Source organism: Aethalodelphis obliquidens, unplaced genomic scaffold (assembly GCF_003676395.1).
Source record: "Aethalodelphis obliquidens isolate GAN/ISIS:26980383/991018 unplaced genomic scaffold, ASM367639v1 scaffold75, whole genome shotgun sequence".
Lineage (NCBI taxonomy): Eukaryota > Metazoa > Chordata > Mammalia > Artiodactyla > Delphinidae > Aethalodelphis > Aethalodelphis obliquidens.
Genome location: NW_020838019.1, coordinates 7806308 through 7814744, shown reverse-complemented (window position 1 = coordinate 7814744; position 8437 = coordinate 7806308). Strand labels below are relative to the sequence as shown.

The 8437-nt window shown below is 40.3% G+C and overlaps 1 long non-coding RNA gene across 3 annotated transcripts; it reads left to right on the top strand.

Moving 5' to 3' along the window:
* Nucleotides 1–231: 231 nt before the first annotated feature.
* LOC113612329 (uncharacterized) lies at nucleotides 232–8405 on the top strand. Of its 3 annotated transcripts, none has more exons than XR_003429820.1 (4): nucleotides 232–319; nucleotides 4409–4535; nucleotides 4736–6577; nucleotides 8360–8405. It is a non-coding gene; the product is annotated as an uncharacterized LOC113612329 (long non-coding RNA). The 3 variants fall into 3 exon arrangements; XR_003429821.1 differs by having other exon boundaries at nucleotides 238–499; XR_003429819.1 differs by having other exon boundaries at nucleotides 238–536.
* Nucleotides 8406–8437: the final 32 nt, after the last annotated feature.

Sequence of the window (8437 nt, the reverse complement as noted above, 5' to 3'; positions counted from 1 at the left end):
TCCTCACTCCCCCACATCTGTGTTCCAGCTGTGATGACTTAAGCCCTGTCCCTTTTGGAGAAAAGTGTGTAGATCAGTGCTCTGGGGTTGGGACTTGATTCATAATGTTAATAATGACAACGCACATATATTGAGCATCTCCTATGTGCCGGGCACCATACTGCGTATGCAACACGCATAATCTCATTTAATTCCCATCTGGGGTAGATTATCCCTATTATTTCTGTTTTTATAAGTGAGCAGACTGAGACTTAGAGAAGATGAGTAACTCACTCAAGTCCATGGGATTCGTGAATGAAAGAACTAAACTTGGACCCAGGTCTGTCTGATGCAAAAGCTTCTGCTGGTACAGTCATGTTCTACTGGTTTCTGTGATGTTTTCCTCCCTCTACATTTAAGCATCACAGAATCACTGGCTGGAGTCATGACATCTCAAAGGAAGAAAAGATCATAGAGGTCATCTATTTGTTCCAACTCCTGTTGGCATTGAGGAGAAAATGTAAGCCTGACATTTCCAGCCACGTATCATTTGCACGGTGAGCACTGCATTTAGCATTGATGCCTCACAGGAAACAGTAGGATCAGAATCTGTAGCTAACCAGGGCAAAGAAGGGCACAAAAGCTGGCCCCAGATCATTTTTGGCAAGTGCACACAGCCCTCTGTCCACAGTGTGAATGAAGCTATACACCAGAGTAACTTAAGAAAGTACAGTGCTTGTCCTGAGAAAGGCACCTTGGGAATCTACTCTGACATAGATTTCCTTCTGACTTATAGTTGATATAAAACACCTAATGTTCCATTGGTCAGCTTTCCGAATCCCCTGTGCCACTGGGCTTTGTGTTAAATACAACACACATGGCCCGAGACTGCAGACTCAAAGGACAATGTGGAATAAAAACAGCAGGACACGATTCCAGGATTCACTATACGATACAAATTTTGGACTAAAATCACAGGATATTTCTCCCCACCCTTCCCTCCAAGTTCACCTACTCCCATAGTTCCTTAGGTTTGCAAAGATTTGAAGGCAAGGGGATTACCACTGAAGTAAGTAGATTTCAAGTCCTGGTGATGTTTTTGTAGCTGCCACATGTGGCCCAGTGTTAAGTGGCTGAACATTTCTGCTTGCTGGCAGCCAAAGTCAGCCCTCACCTCCTATGGAGCTCTTTCTGACTTCAAAAAGCATTCCACAGGGTTGCAGAGAAGAGGAAATGTGGGAGAGGGTTACCACTTACGCTGCCTGAATTCATTTTCCATCTTTGTGCTTTCTGGTTATTAAAGCCATGCAGGAGACAACAGAAGGGCAGAGGAATTTGAGGGCTTCTTCAGATAAGGTGCTAGAAACCCCGATATTTGAATGAGAGATTGCATTCTCCTAGAAGCAACTTTTTTTAAAAGCGTAACTAAATGTAATTTCAATTGGGAAAGGTTCCTGTAACAGATGTGCAAAGTATGCTGAATCAGTTAAGGGATCCCTTGCTATATATGAAAGCTCATCTCTTTGCATCTTTCTGGGGAAAAAACCCAGTCATTTGGAATGTTTTCCACAGTATAGCAATTCTGCTGGTGGCAAGCAAAGCCAGCCCAAGAAGGCACTGCTTACAGAATGGCGTAAGAAGCATGTCATTTACAAACCCTCGCTGTGCATAGCTGGAAAGCAGGAATGAGGCTGGAATAAATATAAGCTGGACAGTCCCTGATGGGGGACATCTTAACAGCAGCTACCCTGTTGAATTTTTGAAAAAAAATTTGTTTTGCCTGTTAGAATTTCTGAAAGCTTGAAGAGGACTTTCAAGTCTTCTAGATCATTTCGACATTGAAAATATTTTGTATAATAAATCTTATTTTGTTCTACTTTATATTTTGAATGAAATTTTAAAATAATAATTGATTTTTTTTAATTTGCAAACTTTTGGCAGAACTCATAACACAGTACAATAAACTGCTGCATGAGCCAACCTCCTCCAACCAATTTAATGAGATGTGAGCAAAATTTGTTAGATCAAATCAAATAGGCTGATTTTTATTTTCAAATGTAGTCAGTCAACAGATACTTACTGGACATACCTGCATGTAAGGAACTGTGTGAGACCCCATAGGCATCACATGTTTAGGACACAATGACTAACTTAGAACGTTAGACATCTTCTGTTTTCCTTCTGCAGTGATATGTATTTTTATTGGAGTATGGTTGATTTACAATGTTGTGTTACTTTCTGCTGTACAGCAAAGTGAGTCAGTTATACGTATACATATATCCACTCTTTTTAAAAATTCTTTTCCCATATAGGCCATTACAGAGTATTGAGTAGAGTTCCCTGTGCCATACAGTAGGTCCTTATTAGTTATCTATTTTATATATAGTAGTGTGTATATGTCAATCCTAATCTCCCAATTTATCCCTCCCTGGCTTTCCCCCCTGGTAACCATAAGTTTGTTTTCTACATCTGTGACTGTTTCTGTTTTGTAAATAAGTTCATTTGAACCATTTTTTTTTTTTTAGATTCCACATATAAGCGAGATGTCATATATTTGTCTTTCTCTGTCTGACTTCACTCAGTATGACAATCTCTAGGTCCGCCCATGTTGCTGCAAATGGCATTATTTTGTTCTTTTTTATGGCCGAGTAATATTCCATTGTATATATGTACTACATCTTCTTTATCCATTCCTCTGTTGATGGACATCTAGGTTGCTTCCATGTCCTGGCTATTGTGAATAGTGCTGCAATGAACATTGGGGTGCATGTATCTTTTCGAATTATGGTTTTCTTTGGATAGATGCCTAGGAGTGGGATTGCTTTATCATTTGGTAGCTCTGTTTTTAGTTTTTTAAGGAACCTCATATTGAGTGTGGACTATGAATTGGTTGTGATGATCTTGGGGAGGAAGGAGGCAGGGCCCTCTCAGCGGCACCTGCCCTTTGGTGCTGAACCTGACTTGAGTCAGTCTCTCTGTCACTCTGGGTTTCTGTCTCTCTCTCCTCGGTCTAACCCACAGGGTGGACTATGGTTGGAGTGGAGCTGGAGGTTTCTCTGTGTGAAGCTAATTGGCCCATTTGAGGCTTAAACCCAGATTCTTAGACCTCTTAGTATCTTACTGTAGACAAGTGGGCTTGGAACTTTGGATGCAAATGCTAATTGTTGATCACTAGGAATGACTTTCTCCATTGGGGTCCCAGAGGAGACAGGGGGGCTGGCTGGCTGCTGCATCAGCCCTGACTCACAGTTACAGTGAGAGCTTTGGTCCTCTGTGTAGAAACAAATGAAGTACAGGCATTGCAGGGCCAGTATGTCCCTCTAACATTCCAGGGGACGACTCAGTGGGCGACACATCCTACAACCTGGCCTCCTCCACGAGAACATGCATTCATCAGGAGTTAAGTTAAACAGTACCTAGAGATTGATGCAGATGTGTGAGCCACACGCGTATTTTTTGGTGTTAACCTAAAGGCTACCCTGGTGACTTTTTGAGGAAAAGCTGTCTTCCTCTTCTCTGAGTCGATGGATTTGTTGGCTTGAGTTTTAGAGCAACCTGAACAGTGATTAGGCTAATGGCCTTTGTTGGCTCAAGGCAGTGTTCTCCTTATGTTCTTAAATAATAAAGCTTAAACATCCCAAGAAATAGATGTATAAAGAAAAACATTTACTTTTTAGTGAATTCAAAATTGCTGCCTTCCGGTATTGAAATACATCCAATATGCACAATAGCCTGAATCTCTGATAGGCCTTAAATTTAAAAGATGGATGTCAGAAGAACCCATCAGTCAATGTCCAGATCCAGGATGTAACTATCTTTCTCCCCATGTTCAAACAGCCATTCCTCATCTACCCTGGCACTCTTTCGCAAGCCCAGATGTGTCATTGGAACCTTTCCTCAACACAAGTTTAAGTCAAGGGATTGGAATTGGCCCTTGAGATGACATTTATAGACCAGCTCTGATCTAGGTAGCTTCATTCAAGGAAATTTCAGAGTTCTACTTTTTTTTGCTCTACACTGGTTTATGTTTGGATATTCTCACTCTCCTTTTGTCATGACTTTTGTGTATTTCTGTCCAAACGGCATCAGTTTCCAACCTGGACTTAACTACATGTGCGGCCTTGTAGTTGCATGGGTACCAGGAAGCAAAGGAACTTTCCAAAGTCACATGCAGTTTTACATCATAATATGATGTCATATAATAGTAAATGACTTTTAGCCAGTGTTAAGTAGACTGTATGACTTTGCCCACTTTTCCACTGGGTGTGTCTTTTTCCAAGTGAATTATATAGACCCTTTATCAATTAAGGAAACGAGCCCTTAAGGCAGATATTTTCCCCACTTTACCCTTTGTCTTTTGTCTTTGTTTACAGTATTTCAGCCCATCCTAAGTTTTTAAATTTACGTTTTTAAATTTCTCAACACCCAGGAAATTTGTGGAGAGTTGGACTAAATCTCAAGATCCCTTCAAGTCTAAAGAAGATTCTGCAAATACTAACAACCACAAAATGAAAGGAACGCAAGTCCAGTGGTGGATTTTTTGCAGACTTTAGCAGGTGGGTGAAAGCCGCTTCTGTTGTCTAGGCCTTTCCAAGGATTCTGTCATCTCTCCTGTAAAATACTCTACTCCGCATTGTAGCAGCTGAACAGTTGACATTACAGTCAAGATATGATTTTTAAAATGTTTTTAAAATGTTTTTATTAGTGTTATAAAAGTCGTATGTTTCACTACAGTGATTGAATTTTTAAAATCCAGGCTCTGGCACCATGCCTACCCCTCAGGAATGTGCTGGATGAGTCTACCAATGTTTGTGGTAAAGGAATGTGATTCATGAAAGGATGAACCTCCCTAGAAGGCTTGGTGAGCTCAAGGATGCTCTCACACTTCTTCAAGGGGAGGAAAAGAAAGTAAGAACTTTGAATGCAGACACTAAATGACTTGGAGATAGCTTTCAGTGATTTATGATATAGTTTTGAACTTTTTGGAAAATATGGCTCCTCCTTAAACTATTAAGGTAAACTCAGTTATCTAAATTAGAGAGCTTCTCAAAACCTTGATGTGCATATGAATCATTTGGGGATCTTGTTTGGATGCAAATCCTGTGATTGGGTGGGGGGCTCAGGTAGGACTGAGATTCTGCATTTCTAGCAAGCTGCTTGTCCCCAGACCTCTCAGTAGCCAGGCTCTAAAATATAACTCTCCTGAACACAGTCCCCTACTCCATAGTACTGTATGCGCATATACACATGCTTTATATATATCTTTATATTCCTGCTTTCTCAAACATTAATTGGGAAATAGGCCATTGTTACAGAAACCGCAATGTGCTTCATGGAAAAAACATTGGATACAAAGGCAAAACATTGACAAATTGATACTTTCTTGCTTGGTCATGCCTGATTTAAGGAAATGAAGCCAAAATAGGCTATGTGAATTGGAAATTGACTTCAACCACATTTAAATTATTCTCTTTTAAAATATTAGCAGTTGAGTGTGTAAACCAATATTTATTTTCTAATCAAAGGTTTGTGGCAAATGGTCTATAAATGAAAGAAATGAGGGAAGAATGCTTTGAAATGCTTCTAGTAATAGAAATGGAAATAGGATATTTTATTTCTTTAAATGGCAGACACAGGCCTCAACTAAAATTCATCCTGCTCTAGGAAAAGGAAATTATATGAAAAGTTGATCATAGTATAAAAGCACAGGCCAGCACCTCTCTGCCAGCGATCATAATAAGTATTTTTTGGTGGAAAAAAAAGTTGACGATCCAGCTACATTAAGGGAGAATCTATTAACAGAGTAATTGTATAGAGAGGATCCCTTAAGAAAAGCTTCCAAAATTCCATTATCTTAACTGTCACTCGCCACTTTGAGTTGTCTTGGAGCTGTGTGTTTTCATGAATTACCAGAGCTGTTTGTTTTTTCCTTTATCAGTCATCACCCTGTCAGCCGGGCCATTCATAACAACTTTTGGCAGCTCATCAGGAGAGTTCAGAGCTTGAATAGGACCCTATCAGCTCTCACACCTCATTGTGTGAAACTGTTTACCACCATTGCCTTTTTCTGTAAATATTACAAGCAGAGCCCTGAAAGTGGAGACGTGTGGAAACAAAATGGACAAATCTTGTAGCAGTTGGCTGAGATGGCAGATGGGGGGTGACTGAGAATTTACAAGTCCTTGTGTTTCCTTTATTCGGCTGAATACTGCCCAGTCACTGGGCTTGCCTTCTCGTGTATGCTTGTTAATTAGACAATATTTAATTTGACTTAACATTTGTGTCAGTTTGGTGAAAGTGAGACTTTGTAATTAGGGAGTACAGACCAGGTTTCTGTCACAATTCTACTCACTTACCCTAATTTAATGCCCCCTTTTCCAGTGTATTGTCACACTTGGTGTGCTGAGTTCCCCCGCTGTCTTTTATGTTTGCCTAGTAACAAGGTGGCCCACATTATACAACCACCAGCAAATGGACTCTGTCTCCTGGACTTAACAGCCTGAAGTTTCTGCCAGATTCACCCATCAGAAATAATTTCTTATTTAAAGCAAATGTCAACAATTCTCTATTGAAGCTAATATCATGAACTTGCAAATGGGTATGATTTTTTTGTTCTCTATTTTTTTTTTTTTTTCAATTTTTTTTTTTTTGCGGAACATGGGCCTCTCACTGTTGAGGCCTCTCCCATTGTGGAGCACAGGCTCCGGACGTGCAGGCTCAGCGGCCATGGCTCACGGGCCCAGCCGCACCGCGGCATGTGGGATCCTCCCGGACCGGGGCACGAACCCGTGTCCCCTGCATCGGCAGGCAGACTCTCAACCACTGCGCCACCAGGGAAGCCCCTTGTTCTCTATTTTTATTGAAGTTATATATGCACAGATTTTGAAGTGTCAAGTAGTTCCAGGTTTTGTGACAAAAAATAGCCATGTCCCCAATCTCCCACCCCTACCGCCACAGACAACCACTTTCATTTCCTGCAGCAGATTATTTAGAAAAATAACTTCACAGTGAGAAATAGATTGTTTCACTGTACCTGTTTTTGGATGTTACATACATGGAATCATTGCTGTGATTCACTTCTTCCACTTACCATGAAGGTGGGTTTTCTTTTTTTTTACAAATTTATTTATTTATTTTTGACTGCGTTGGGTCTTCGTTGCTACGCGTGGACTTCTCATTGCGGTGGCTTCTCTTGTTGCGGAGCACGGGCTCTAGGCTCACGGGCTTCAGTAATTGTGGCTCGCAGGCTCAGTAGTTGTGGCTCACGGGCTTAGTTGCTCCGCGGCATGTGGGATCTTCCCGGACCAGGGCTCGATCCCGCATCCCCTGCATTGGCAGGCGGATTCTTAACCACTGAGCCACCAGGGAAGTCCCAGTGGGTTTTCTTTTAATTACTCTTTTTTAAAACCAAAGTATAATTTATATGCAATGAATGCACAGATTTTCAATGTACAGTTCAATACATTTTAACAGATGAATGTACCCACGTAACTGTATACCGAACTATGGAACATTTGCAATACCCCAGAAAGTTCCCTTATACACCTTTGCAATCAGTCCCCATCCATGAAGCAATCACTTTTGTTATTTCTTTCATCGTAGATTAGATCTCCCTGCTCTAGAACTTTCTGTACGGCATTATACATTAGGCACTCTTTTGTGCCTGACTTCCTTTGCTCAAAGTGACATCTTTGAGATTCATGCAGAAATTTATTCCTTTAAACTACCAAGTAATGTTTCATTGTGTGAAAATACTACTGTTTGTTTATCAGTTTACTTGTTGATGCCCAGTTGTTTCCATTTTGGGGCTATTGGGTTATCTTTTTATTATTGATTCATGGGAGTTTTATATATTCTAGATAAGAAGTTCTTTGTCAGAAATCAGCTTTGCAAATATCTCTCCCAGTCTGTGTTTCATCTTTTCATCTTCTTAATGGTATCATTTGATGAGCAGAAATTTTAAATATTGGTTTTGTCCATCTTATGATTTTTTTTTATGGCTTGTGCTTTTTGTATCCTGTCAAAGAACTCTTTGCCAACCACAAGTTCGTGCAAATATTCTTCTATGTTTTCTTTTAGAAAACATTGACGCTTTCTAGTTTCAGATTTTACATGAAAGATTCCTATCTAAATACAATTTTTGTGTTATGGTGTGAAGTAGAGGTCAAGGTTCTTTCTTTTTTAAAATATGGATATACAATTGTTCTAGCATCATTTGTTGTAAAAACTTTCCTTTCCCCGTTGGATGTGTGTATGTGTGTGTGTGTGTGTGTGTATACTTCAGAACTTTATTCTGCTTCACTGACTTGCATATCTATCTTTATACAAGTAACAGTGTCTTAATTATTGTGGGGTTTTTTTGTTTGTTTGTTTTTTGCAGTACGCGGGCCTCTCACTGTTGTGGCTTCTCCCGTTGCGGAGCACAGGCTGCAGAAGCGCACGCTCAGCGGCCATGGCT